The sequence below is a fragment of the Mus caroli genome, unplaced genomic scaffold, assembly GCF_978045245.1.
Source record: "Mus caroli unplaced genomic scaffold, Mus_caroli_1 scaffold_12, whole genome shotgun sequence".
NCBI lineage: Eukaryota > Metazoa > Chordata > Mammalia > Rodentia > Muridae > Mus > Mus caroli.
In genome coordinates this window covers 118166149-118180856 of record NW_028227267.1, presented here as the reverse complement: position 1 = coordinate 118180856, position 14708 = coordinate 118166149, and the positions used below count along the sequence as shown (strand labels likewise).

The following is a 14708-nucleotide window of genomic DNA, read 5'->3' as shown; positions in this document are numbered from 1 at the left end:
TTCCAGATCAGTAAAGGCTACATAGTGAAACCTTGTCTCAAAAACACAAAACAAGCAGGGCGTAGTGGCTCACGCCTTTAATCCCAGCACTCAGGAGGCAGAGGCAGGTGGATTTCTGAGTTCGAGGCCAGCCTGGTCTACAAAGTGAGTTCCAGGACAGCCAGGGATATACAGAGAAACCCTGTCTCAAAAACAAAACAAAACAAATACTAAAAAATAAAAATACTGATCACAAAGACGCCACAAGTTATTTAGAACCCATGAGTCTTACTGCAGTGTACAGTATTAAATAGACTACATTTTTAAATACGGGTTAAAAACTACCACTCAGAAATGAAAATTTTCTATCTCCACAGGACCACAGGGACATTCGGAGGGCTGAGTCAGCGGTTGAATCTGTGATCCCTCAGGTGGCTGGAAGCCAGTTTCCATGATTGCACCCACTGGGTCTCACCTCTTGGCACCACACTCTGTCACCTCCCATTGCATTGTGGCTGGCCCTATGACCAAGCACACTGAGAAAATGCCAGTTTGGGTCTTTCAAGACTAGCTCACAAATGTCACAACAGTTCCTATCAGGGCTTCGCTCCACCACGAGCTCCTATCTACCACCTTGTGGCAATGACCACCCTGCCCATGGAGCCCCCTTGAGGTTCCCTAGAAAGGAAACTTACAGTCCTAGCTGACATCTTTATTGCAAACATTTGAGCCAGAACTCAAGGCTGTCCAAAAGCCACTCCCAGAGTCCTAACCCACAAATACCACAGTGGGCTATTTACTACTGCTTTTTTTTTTTTTTTTTTTTTTTTTTGTTTTTTTTTGGTTTTTTGAGACAGGGTTTCTCTGTATATCCCTGGCTGTCCTGGAACTCACTTTGAAGACCAGGCTGGCCTCGAACTCAGAAATCCACCTGCCCCTGCCTCCCAAGTGCTGGGATTAAAGGTGTGCACCACCACTGCCCGGCTTTTTACTACTGCTTTCAACCCCTCAAAGTTGTCACAGGGACATAAACAGCCCCCACAGCTCTGCTCCTCACAGCTCTGCCACCACAGCTCAGCTCCGCCCCCATGCCTCTTCTCCACAGCTACCCATCTTACAGCTTCTTGATAATTTGACTAGCACTGAAAATTTATGTAGGAGCTTCCCAAGTCAGTCAAGAAAATTATCCTATGCTCCCCTCAGCACCCTCAGGACTGACTTGCTTACATGTATTTCCTGCTGACAGAGATACAGCCTGGACTCTGCTTCTACATAGCTTTTAGGACCCTCCCTGCAACCACCAAGCAGCTGCTCCAAGAGACTTCTCTGCTACACACACCAGGAAACTAAGGCATCGCTCCAGAGAAACCCCTTTAAAACTTATTTTCTCTGTATTTTTAGTTTAAAAAAAAAAAGGGAGGTGGTGGTGCATATCTTCAACCCCACCACTCAAGAGGCAGGATGGTGCCCAGGGAGTGGCAATCTTAGGAGATGTGGCCCTGCTGGAGGAAGTGTATCACTATAGACGTGGGCTTGAAGACCCTCATCTTTGCTGCCTGGAAGCCAGTCTCCTCCTAGCAGCCTTGAGATGACGAACTCAAGCTGTAGATGTAGAACTCTCAGCTCCTCCTGCACCATTCCTGCCTGGATGCTGCCATGCTCTCTCCTTGATGATACTGGACTGAACCTCTAAAACTGTAAGCCAGCCCCAATTAGATATTGTCCTTATAAACGTTACCTTGGCCATGGTGTCTGTTCACAGCAGTGAAAGCCTAAGTAAGACACAGATCTCTGTGAGTTTGAGGCAAGCCTGGTCTACAGTGCTTCGCAAAGAAACACTGTCTCAAAAAAAAAAAAAAAAAAAAAAAGAAAGAAAATAACTAATAACCATCTTAGGATATGACCACACACCACTGAAAATGGCTTAAAACAGCGCTGGCAATACTAAATGCTGTCAAGGACTAGTAGATATTTGCTCGACCAGAATACAGTGAATGGGAGATTAACCAACAGTTTGGGACCAACAGGGACAGCACGAGGGAGATTTCAGACAATATGGGAAAAGCACATATCCTGCTATGGAGTTGATGACAGTTCTAGACATGTGTCAAAAACACAGCGCTGTACACTTAATGAGACAAAAGTCACTCTGATAATATTAATTTAGAGAATAGTCCCCAGTAATTTTAAATATATATACTTTATATATGTATACATACTTCAATTTTTTAAAAAAGCCTCTATAAGAGCAGTATACTCTTAACCACTGAGCCACTGATGTAGCCCATATATATATATATATATATATATATATATATATATGTTTTTTTTTTAAAACTATATGTCAGGGTTTCTATTCCTGCACAAACATCATGACCAAGAAGCAAGTTGGGGAAGAAAGGGTTTATTCAGCTTACACTTCCATACTGCTGTTCATCACCAAAGGAAGTCAGGACTGGAACTCAAGCAGGTCAGGAAGCAGGAGCTGATGCAGAAGCCATGGAGGGATGTTCTTTACTGGCTTGCTTCCCCTGGCTTGCTCAGCCAGCTCCCTTATAGAACCCAAGACTACCAGCCCAGAGATGGTCCCGCCCAGAAGGGGCCTTTACCCCTTGATCACTAATTGAGAAAATGCCTTACAGTTGGATCTCATGGAGGCATTTCCACAACTGAAGCTCCTGTCTCTGTGATAACTCCAGCTGTGTCAAGTTGACACAAAACTAGCCAGTACACTATATCATCCTAGCTAGCCTGGAAAACTGTATATAAACCAAACTAGCCTCAAACCCAGAGATCTTTCTGCCTATGCCTCCTAAGTGCTAAGATTAAAGGCATGCACCCCACTATATACCCCACAATATATCCACTCCTTAAATCACCTGAGGGCTCTCTTGATTTTTCAAATCTTTTCTTTTTGTAGTGCTGGTTTTACAAACCTTCATAGGCAAGTTATCCAAACCCATCATTAGTATCTCGGGACTCCATCATCTCCCTAAAAATCACCGCTTGTTGTCTTATTCTAGAGGTAGGAGCTCTTACTGTATCATACCCCATGCATATTCCTCCTAAAGCGAGGCTGGGAAAGAGCCCAGATGCAGGAGCTGGGATGTCGACCACCGTGGAGTGTGTGCCTGGAATACATGAGACTCTGGGTTCCACTGAGCAACACACACACACACACACACACACCATATGTACACATACACACACCTACCTTCTTGCACAGGGCACAGGTGCTCAATAAAAAATTGCTGTCAGAGAAAATGGCTTCACCCTTAAGTGACAGGTTTTCTCTATCTGTACTCAAAGCACTAAGAGCATTTGTCTGAGGACTCTGGGGAAGAAAGAGACTGCTACCCTTTAAGAGACCTTGCTTGAGCTTTTCTCAGGTGCACCTAAGCACTAAACACCAGATAGCCCACAGTTAGCATGCCCTTCCATATCAGATATTGGATATGTGTGTGTGTGTATATATATATATAGACACATGCATATATGTATATACATCCACATAGACTTTTCTGTCCTGCAGTGTCCCAACATCTACAATAGTGTCCCTGTTACCACTTGCAATTTGTGAAGATTCCTGGAACCCAAGATGGTATGGGGATTAGCAGGCTACTCATGAATCCACCATAAGACTTTCACGAATCAGCCAAAGTACCGGAAAACCATGGCTGAAGCTTGAGATGTCGTGGCCCCTGACATGCAGGAACTTAGTGACAGCAAAGCCAGACATAAGAGAGCAGCTGCGCACGATGACAGTGGTGTCCCTGGATCTGACTCTGCACAGGGCTCTCCAAATGAGCTGCATCCCCAGCCCATATGTCTGTGTTCTTGACCAGTGTCCTCCCAAAGGAAGTCAGAAACAGACATCACCTCTGCCAGGACTTTGATGGATGGCCAAGGCTTGGGTGTGCCAAACGGTATCTTTCCTGTCAACACACTGGAATTATCACACAACAGTCCTGCTTGCTGGAGATGGTTTGAGGCTGAGAGAACTAACAACTTTAGTCACTGGTGCCTGTGACAAATGGAGACAGCAGGCCAGGGGATGGGCCTTACCGTGTGGGACTCCCTCAGGCTGCAGGTGGCTTACACTGATCACTCTCCATCTTCTAGATGGTGCACAGGGATGCTCTGAGGCACTCTGAGCCTCAAAGGGCAGGTGCTAACTCTTTCCTTGTCCTCAACGGGCGTGTTTGAACATGAGTTAGAAGAACACTGCCATCAGGACAATATATTACAAACAACGTATGACTTTTCACATGGGGTGTCAGGTCAGACGACATATGACTTACAGTCTCACACAGGATGTCAGGTCAGAAGTGTGGCACCTGAGCAGCCAAGTGTGGTGGTACAAACCTGTGATCCCAGCACTCAGTGGGCAGAAACAGGAGGCCAGGGAGTTTAATAAGGCTAGCCTCAGCTACATAGCAAGTTTGAAGCCCGAAAGGAGACATGGAGACATACATACATACATACATACATACATACATACATAGTCAAACAGTGATGAGATCCGAAGCTTCAGCAGACCCCTAGCAGGTGGGGAGGGACCCCTATTGAGCCCCCTCTGCTGTGTGTTTTGGTTTAACTTATCTGTGCCTAAACATTCTGTGTGCCTTGAAAAGCAACTGAGGTCAGGGCAGGCCTGTAATCTGGCTGTCCCCACAGCTCCCTCCACAAACCATTTGACAGCCACTCCCAAAGTGCACAGGCACTGCCCCCTCCCCAAGAGCGTTCATTTCTGGTTAATCCTGAAGAGAGCAACAAACGATTGGGGTTCAAATGCAGCTACAGCGTCGTAATCCCAGCAGGACTGGACCTCTTTCTTCCCGGGGCTCTGAAAACACTAGAAGGGGGCTGGACAAGTGGCCCAGGAGTCCAGAGCATTTGCAGCTCCAGAAGAGGACCTAAGTACAGCTCCCAGCACCCACATCAGGTGGCTCACAACAGCCTGTAACTCCAGCTCCAGGGAGATCCCCTTTCTTATCATCTGTGGGCAACTGTATGCATGGAGAGGTGAACCGGCACGTGTGTGCACACACGCACATGCACAGAGAGACAGATGGAGAAATAAACCTTAAACAAAAGATGCTGATGTCCAGGAAAAGCAATGGCCAGATACAAGGCTCCATGCCACAGGGCTAGAGACTCTGCAGCCAGCTCTTGGATCCTGAGTTGCCTCTGCTCTTGCTTGGTCGGCTGCTGAAAGCTAAATAAGAACTAACACCTTCCCCCATCCTGCATCTCAGGGCTCAGGCGAGGCTTTTGTCCTTTGGGATAAAAATAAAAGGCACAGAGATGCTTATTTCATGGTTGTGTACAGTACTGCGACAGGAACACTGCACACTAACAAGTGGTGCAAAGGGAACAGGGTAAATGGCCTAGCACAGGGCTAAATGGGCTAACACAGGGACCTACCTGCCTCTTCCTTGCCAGTGCTGGGATTACAAGCCCATGCCACTATACCATCTTTACATCTGTCCTATAGAGCAAACCCAGGCCCTGATTCTTACATGACAAGCACTTTATCACATGCGCTATCTCCCCAGCCCCTCGGGGGTTATCTGTGATGCTGGTAGATTTTCTAGGTGATGCTGAGAATCTAACAGAGGGCTTCACAGATGCTAGGGAATCACTCTACCACTGAGCCTCCTTAACTGCTTTTTTTGAAAGACTGAATCAATTAAATGGAAAGATAAGAATATTGTTGGTCTACATTCTTCAGCTGTCTGCACACATGGCTTTTATCTGCAACTGCTGCTAAAATTCCTTCCCAGGAGAAGACACAAACAATGTCTACCCCTCCTCCTCCTCCTAAGGTCCTAATGTCAAACTAAGGCACTATTCCACTAAAGTTCACTCTGGGGACTTATGAGTTTATTGGACTTCCTTACAGAGCATAGGTGAGCCATTACCTACAGGGGTGTGGGTACACCTCCCCGACAAGGCTACACCAAAGTTTTTAACCAGCAGAAATAAGGGACAAGTTATAAACACATTAATGGAGCGGAGCCCCTCTCTCCTAGTCTTTCTTGGCCTACATACTCTAGCCCCTCCATAGGACATTATGCAATCAGGGTAACACTGCATACATCAGGTGTTAGGAGCAGGAGCTATATAGTCAAGGAAGGGTTCTGGGACTCTACCCCACCTCTGAGAGTGTATATGAAAAGTCAACAAGCCCAGCTAGGATGATTTTTTTTTTTGTAAGTGAGCACAAACTTAAAAACCCAAGATAGAGGGTGTTTAGCTTAGAGCAAGGATTCACAACAGTGGGTCCAGACCCCTTTTGAGTTGCAGATCAGGTATCTATATTATGATTGTAACATTAGGAAAATTACAGTTATGAAGTAGCAGCAAAATAATTTTATGGTTGGCGGGGGTCACCACAAGATGAGCTGTACTAAAGGGTCCTAGCATTATGAAGGTTGGGAACCACTGATCCACTATCCTCTAAGCCTTAAAAGATAATCTTGCAAAGCGGCAACTCATGTTCATGGATAAATATTCAAGCAAACTCAGTAAGATCATCACTGTCTCATTTTGATAACCTCTTCTATGAATCCCTTTCCTTGTTATGTAATCAAATGCCCAACAGAAAGCAACTTGAAGGAGGGGCTTATCTAAGCTCACAGTTTGGGGGGATACAGTCCATCCTGCCATCAGGTGGCGCTGTGGTAGCAGGAATTTATAGATGGGACCATTCACCTTGGCAGACATAGGTAACAGACATCAGGCAGGAAGTTGGACCAAGCACAGGGGCCTATTTCCTCCAGCAAGGTTCCACCTCCTAAGGGTTCCACATACTTCCAAGCAGTGCTCAAACACAAGAGCCCATGGGCCTTTCCACATTCAAATCACACCACCTCTGGTTTCCCTGACCCTCCTGGAGTCAAGAGTGCCTTCTCGAATCTGATGCTACAGAACTGATGCACTGGCAGCATATAAAGGAAAATGTATTAGCCCCTGAGGAACATCTTCACAACTCCTACACAACATAAGCATTGTGTGAGTGCTATTCCAGGTGAAAGAAATGGCAGGGACCACCTCCTTCTTCTAAAGAACTCTACGGGTTCCCAAGTGTGATCTAAACTGGTAAAGGTCCTTCTAAGATGATGTGTGCCAAGGCCACCACCAAAAGAGGTCAAATTCAAGGATGTTTAAGCTGCATGGCTTGCATAAGCATCAAACAGTCCTTAAAAACAGTTTGCTCCTCAGAGTGACTTCACACTTCCATTATCGTAAGTTTCTCTTACTGCTGTTGCTATGACAAAATATCCCAACAAAAACTTAACAGAAGGGAGCTTATTTCAGCTCACAGTTTACCCATAGGAGGAGCCAAAGGAGGCGTGTCCACCATAGAAGGAACATCTACCTTAGGAGAAGCATCCACAATAGGAGGAGCATCCACCAAAGGAGAAGCATCCACCAAAGGAGAAGCATCCACCATGGGAGGAGCCAAAGCAGCAGAGGCTTGAAGCATCCGGTTACATCACACTCCAGTGAGGAAGCATAGAGAAATGAATGCCAGCTGCTACTGGGCTTCCTCTCTCCATGCAACCCAACAGCTACAGCCTAGGGAATGGCACCACCTACAGTGGGCAGGTCTACCCCCCCTCAATTAACCTAATGAACATAATCCCCCAGAGGCCGCCTCCTACCCAGGTGGTTGGAGGTCTCACCAGACTGACACCCAAGATGAACTATCACACCCACCAAATCACTTGCACAGAAAAAATGCATAGAAAACTGTTTTCTTGAAAATAGTGTTGTGTGGCAGATGAAAGATAAATTCTTTCTGTAACGTTCTGGATGGGAATCTTTCTGGTGTAGACAAACCCAAGGAGGAACAGAAAGTAAATAAATGCACTGCTTAGTACAGGCTAATATTGCTTAATAAGGCAGGCATGGATGCATGGAGCCCGTAGAAATTTATCACGCACTTACAGGCTCTGGCTCCATCTTCTACCTCCGTTCTCCTTTTGCCCAAGCTACAATATAGCTGCTGTGGCCACTGGCATCCAATCTAGTCTTTGAGGCTCTTTCCTTGGATGCCCCCCCACCCCCATCAGCAAACTTCCCAGATGCTGGGAGCATTCTCTCAGCAACATGGGAGCTTCAAGAAGCCTGCCCTACTCACTGACCTAATAAACACCAAAGTGACAGTATGAGATGGGGGTTGCAGGGGCCACCAGCTACCACAGCTAATTAGGCTGCAGCATCTAGTTAACTGGAGGTAACAAGCCCAAGGACAAAAAGCAACATGCTAGGAATCCCAGGGCAGAAGGACAGAAAGAACCTCTTCCTTAAAGACACTGGACCCTCTGAGACAGGAGCCCTCCTGCCATTACTTGAGGCCTTTATTGGTAGGTGGAAGATCTCATTAATGTCTGTCATTTATATTAAGTGGACAGGGCAATCAAAAATTAGGAGAACATTCTTTCTGGCCTCATGTTACTGACCTGATCTAGAGAATGTCATGCGTAAGACTGCTGGGAACCTGGGGACCTGGGAACTGATAGTCAGCTGTGGACACCCAAAAGCACCTCACTGCTGATTGTCGTGGTTAAGGACATTTACTGCTCTAGCGGAAAGCCCACGTTCAGTTCCCAGCAGCCACACTGGGATGCTCACAACTGCCTGTAACTCCAGTTCTGGGAGCATCTAACAGCTCTGGCCTCTGTGGGCACCTACATTCATGTGCACAGACAGACTTACAAAAAAAAAAAAAAATTTTTTTTTTTTTGAGACATGGCCTCTCTAGGTAACCTTGGCTGTCCTGGAACTCACTCTGTAGACGAGGCTAGCCTTGAACTCACAGAGATTCACCTGCCTCTGCCTCCAGCGCATTGGGATTAAAAGCATGTGCCATCATGCCCGGCTACAAATGAATTTTTAAAAATGGAATGTTAAAACTTGCTTTTGCCCAGGGTCCCAGTTTGTTCTTGTTCTTAATTGATTTTAAATTTTCTTTCTCATATTCCTTCCATCTGTGAAACACCACAACCCAACTTGAATTTTTTTAGAAAAATCTGTTTACTTGATTGTAATATTAACCATTCATTTATTTCTACTTTCAAAATAAGCAGGTTGGGTTTCTTCCCAGTGGTTTTATTTAGGAAAGAGCAAAGCTGTCCCACGAAAAATGGCGGCCAAAGCATGGTCACATACAAGAACTGTCATTTCCCAAAGCTGAATACACCTCCTGACCATCAATACATCCAACAATCAGACTGTGTGAAATGTTTTCTAAGAATGTGCTCTTCAAAAGGCACCAATGCAAAATGAAGACGGGTCTGCAAGATGGCTCAGCAGGTAAAGCGTTCTTGCTGCCAAGCTTACCAGCTCTCATGATAGACGGGGAGAACTGACTCCTGCAAGTCGTCCTCCGACAGACACATCACACTGTATGTGCACATCTGGGTGCATGCACACAAACCCACATGCACGCATGCACAATAAAAATACAATAAGGAATTAAAAAGTGATAAAGACAAAAATACATAACAGGTGAAGGACAAACATGTAACAAAGGATGTGTATCCAGAGGTGTGGAGAGTCATAGCTGTAAGCAAGGTGGTCCTGGGGACATGCAGTTCATTCATGACAAGTGTACTCAGTACAGCCAAAGAACACACACACACACACACACACACACACTCACAAACAACAATACTGTAGAAGGCATATTAAAAAGCAGACATGTAGTTGACTGGGAAACACAAAACGATTCCAAGAGCCATCAGGAGAATATAAAACAAAACCACCTCACACTATTACTCCACGTCTCTCTAAAGGGCTAAAATGAAAAATGTGACAATTCCAAGTGCAGGCGAAAAAGAGTCACAGAGCCTGGCAGGTGGGAGTGTAAAACAGGACAAACCCCTAGAAAGCAGATGACACTACAACACCTCCCGAGCTCAACAGAAACGGTGAAAACACACTTCCACACAGACACCTTTCTACAGATGTCCTTAGGAGCTCTGTTATTGAACACCAAACTCACAGACAACCTGGTGGTCCAAGGTAGATCTCGATACCACATCTTGGTATCACAACCCAGGTCCTATAAGAAAAGGAAACACTGTGGACAGATGTGCTATAGGAAGTCCAGGAGGCAGTGCTGTCAGGAAGGGAAACAATCCCAGAAGCCTCTGTGTATAAGGAGTGCAGAGCACATGCCTTATTCGGGCAAGAACTGGAGGGAGCATCCATTCCAGTTGAAGAAGCAACTGGATGAAAGAGTGGGTTTAAAGAGTGCCAAAATATTAACACAATTATTTGGTATAAGAGGTGGTGGGCCACAGGTAAGTCTTATTTTCCCCATGTTTTCATTCCATCACTTATATACATGTAAAAAAAAAATGAGTGTGCCTTTTACACATCAGCCAGTTTTAAGGACCAAATTGCTCAATTACAATGAAGTGAATATAAAGTCAAATACCAAATTCTCATACCCCCAGAACTGCAACCTATCTATGCTAAGGCCAAGTGTCCCATTTAAAAAAAAAAAAGAAAAAGAAAAAAAGTAAAGAAAAAAAAATCCAGGGACTAATTTAAAAGAGCATTAAAAGCTAGGCATGTTTATTCGTTCAACAAATATTTACCAAGGGCTTGCTATGTTCCAGGCACTAGCCTAGCTCTGGAAATAATGAATGAGAAGGAAAAGCTGAAAGGACCACACTACTGACTTCTAAGTCTTCCTCTGAGGTTGATAATAAATCACCTTTATGAAAAGCATTTCTCCAAAAGTCTTCAGGCAAAACAAAGTGACTACTGCTATACAGGGTTTACTGATACATGGCAGAGTTCATTAAAGGCGACCTAGTTGGGCCTGTGGCATTTTTGTTTTAATGTATGCACAAGTGACAGGTTAGCACATAAAATTCTATGTAAACGATGAATCACACATTAATTCCAAACCTTGCAGTCTATAATTTCTATACCACAGCAGAATCCAAACACCACTGAGATTTCATGAGCATGCGCCCAATGTCATGGCTGGTCCTTCCTTTATTTCACAAGTAGCAAGCTCAGAGTACCATATTTAAACAATGTATCAATCATATACTTTGTTCCGAGGCATCCCTTTCATAACAGGTTCGACTGATTCAACCAGGGAAGGCTATCTCCACTAAAAGTCGGCTTCCCGCCCCCCCCAGGGGGCTTTTTGATTTAAAAACAAAAGCAGTAATTGCCATAAGTGGATAGAGAAGTTGGCATTTCCAGTCATCTTAATGGAAACCATCTGGCTCTTACCTTGGCCACATGGAAGTGGTTAACGAGGGTTACAGCCAAACCTGTGTCTCGGAGGGCTAGAGGACTACAATCTAGTAATGCCACAGCGTAAATGTCAGCCATTAAAGGGCAAGGAAAAGCAGTTCAACCACTTATGTTCAAGAGCCTACTGGGAGATCTCTCTCTCTCTCTCTCTCTCTCTCTCTCTCTCTCTCTCTCTCTCTCTCTCTCTCTCTCTCTCTGTGTGTGTGTGTGTGTGTGTGTGTGTGTGTGTCTGTGTGTGTGTGTGTGTGTGTGTGTGTAATCCCAGCTGGCCTCAAACTCATTATGCAAGTATAACCAAAGGTGACCTTGAACACCTGATCCTCTACTTCCAGAGGACCAGTATTACAAACACAAGCCACCACACCTGGCTTATTGGAGGCTAGGGACAGAACACAGGATGAACACTCCACTAAGTAAGCTTACAGCTCCTTTTCATCAAAAGTACCAAATCACAGGAAGTACCAATACAGCCAAAAGACCTACAGTCTACTGAGGTCTCTCCCAGGCAAGGCACCAACACAGGGAATCCCTGCCAGTCCTGCAAGAAAGGACTCCCAGGACTCTGACACAGGGCTGTGGAGGCCTCTCTGAACTGTATCATCTTCTTTTAGAGAGGAGTTCTCAAAAATGCTAAACCACTGTCTGCAGCAAGCAAAGCCAGACACAAAAGATTGGTTTAAGATGGCCAGTGCATCATGCCAGGGAAACATTAAGTCTACAAAGTCACAATCTTCTTGTTCCTCTCAGAGTATTACCAGGCTAGTTCTCCAAAGTAAAACTAGCATGCAAAAATTCGGGTTTTCTTTTCCTATCTAGAGTTCTCCAACGTCCACTCATTTTCCCAAGTGAATTTAACGACTAGGCTTTCTTCCCCGCACCCCCTCCTTTCTGTTATTGAGATTGGAGTTAAGGCTGGCCTTGAATTTATGAGCCCCCTCCTTCTGCCTCCAGGACACTAGGATTATGTGGCCCCATACCTCCTTGTCCTTTTCAATATTACTTTTAATCTTCATCTTTAAATATTGTCCCTTGGATAATGTGATGAAAAACAAGACAAAAAACTGTCCCAAAAGAATATCCTAATATCAACACCCAATAAGAGAATATCAGTATAGAAAAGTACACTAAAAATAGACATGATATGCACACCTATCTATAATCCTGGCATTCGGGGTGACTGAGACAGGAAGATCTCCAGTGAGACCAATCAGGGATACACTCTAAGATCCTATCACAGAAGGAAGTGGGGTGTGGAGGGGGATGTTTGCATTGTACAACTAACTTCAGAAGGATTCCAACTTACAGAACTCCTAAATCTTAACAGCATATCCCAAGTCAGAAGAGCACACTACAGTTCTACACACACACACACACACACACACACACACACACACACCATGAGGAGGTAGTTACCTCATCGATGACCAAGTATTTCTAGCTTCCTGTGGGCTTGGCAGACATCTGCTCACTATCTACACCACCGACTCCCCCAGTAGACCAGTCACTGCCCAATAATGCTTCTATTTATTTTACCCAGAAGCAGAGCTATTAGCCAGACATACTAAAAACACAAACGTTTCGTTGTGCTTGGAGAAGGTCCAATATTAGTGTCTTGCTGCAGACCGATGCTGCAGGAATATAAAGTGGGCTGTGTGGATGCCAGACCCACGGAAGACGTGCATTGTCAGAGACCCACCCACCTGAAAAGCTGAGGCTAAGATGCCAGCAAGAAATGTGGGGCTGAGGGGAAAGACGACAGGGATTTGAAAAGGGCCCCACCTTAGCTTCCAAAACACCAAACCAATTTTTAAAGGCAACTCCTCAACTAAAGCTTTCATAATCCAAAAGGCTTTCTCCCTCTTTCTCCATTCCTTGTTCAGATAGAAAAAGAGAAGCAAGACAACGCTAGGGGAATGTTCTGAAGTGGGCTTGGCCAAGTCCCCACGTGCAAAGCACATTAAACATGGCCTATCGCTGGGTCGAAGTTATAGTCAGAAAACGCTGCCTACTAAGGGAGGGGTTGGAAGTCTGGAGGGTAAACCATGGGCAGGGGCCAGGTTTAAGGTTGTCAAACGCGGTAAACTAGCACGCAGGAAGGCTGAAACAAAAATAAATGAAACAGCCGGAGGCCACCGAACTCCGGAGCCGGGGAGGGGGGAGAGGCTGAGCCTGGTAAACTGTTCCAGATGAGAGGCAGTTATTCGCTCCCACATCTTCACCAGCACGTCTCAAACCTCGTTCCTTTGTGAGCCCTACCTCCCTATTTTCTAGGGGACTCTAGAAAATCCCCGCCAGCCGTTGGTTTCCGGGTCCCATCAAGGAATCTGGTACTCCTCCACGACCCCTAGGTCTAAGGCGCTCACTCACGGGGGTCCGGATGGATCACAAGGCTAAAGTTTTCCGAACTTAGATCGTAAAAAAATCACAATCAGAAGTTCTGAACTCCCCGCCCCCTACAAAAATAATAATATATATCCTGTGCTTTAAAAAGGGAGGGGGAAACTTTCCCCTCCATAAGGCAGAGAGCGAAGAGAATCAAGATCTAACTTAAGAGGGCGTGTTCCTCTTTGTCACCCACCGGGAGGCTCTCGCCGCCCGTGGGCGAGATGCAGTGACCCGGCGGCACGGTGGCACCCGTGCTGCCGGGAGACGGACCTCCAGAGCCGAGATTGCAGCCTGAGGTCCGGAAGAGGCGTCGGGGGCGCTGTCACCCGGCAGGGTGGGATGGGAGGAAGCGGGGGAGGGGCGCTCAAGGAGAGGAAGCCAAGCTGGGGGGAACCCACGAGCTCAGAGCCCCGCAGCCCAGGTCCGCGGAGGTGAGCTCCACGGGTGCCCGAGGAACCGTGGCTTCTGCTATTGTTGCGGGGCCTGCTGCCGCCGGCTGCAAAGAGGACCGTTCCCGTGGACTCCGCAGCCAGCTCGGCCCGCGCCCAGGGCCGCGGGCGCGGGGACTCGCACAAGTTGCTGCCGCGGCCCGGTCCACCCCGGCGGCCGCCCTCCCACCGCGGTCATTGTTCGCCGCACGCCTCCTACCTCGGTGGCTCCGGGTCCGGGCTGCGGGCTGCGGGCTGCAAGTCTGGCGAGGGCGCGGCGGCGGCGGCGGCGGCGGCGAGCGAGGGGTCCCCGCGGGCGGCAGGCGGCGGGCGCGCGAGCTAGGCAGGCGGCGGCCGGCCGAGGTCCGAGCCATCAAAGGTGGCGCGGGGCGGAGGGGAGGGCGGAGCAGGCGGGGTGGGTGGGGAGCGCGCTCCGGGTCGCTGCGGCCGCCTCGACGCCCGGCCGGAGCGCCACTCGCGTGGGGAGGAGCGGCGCAGAGCGGGCGGTGGCCGCGTCCCCGCCCCGCACCTTCTCCCGGCTCCCCGCTCCCCGCAGCCGCTGCGCCCGCGCCGGGACCAGCCGCCTCCGAGGCTGTTGAGCGGGAAATGAGGGACACCACTGCC

At 47.2% G+C, this 14708-nt stretch overlaps 1 protein-coding gene across 5 annotated transcripts in view; it reads right to left on the bottom strand.

Annotated features, from left to right (window-relative positions):
• Positions 1–14408, bottom strand: part of Farp1 (FERM, ARH/RhoGEF and pleckstrin domain protein 1) — a 251806-nt gene extending 237398 nt beyond the window's left edge. For all 5 annotated transcript variants that reach the window (XM_085828845.1, XM_021181763.3, XM_021181765.3 and 2 more), the window contains exon 1: positions 14305–14408. The gene's annotated coding sequence lies outside the window, so the exon portion shown is untranslated. The remainder of the gene's footprint in view (positions 1–14304) is intronic.
• Between the last annotated feature and the right edge of the window lie 300 nt (positions 14409–14708).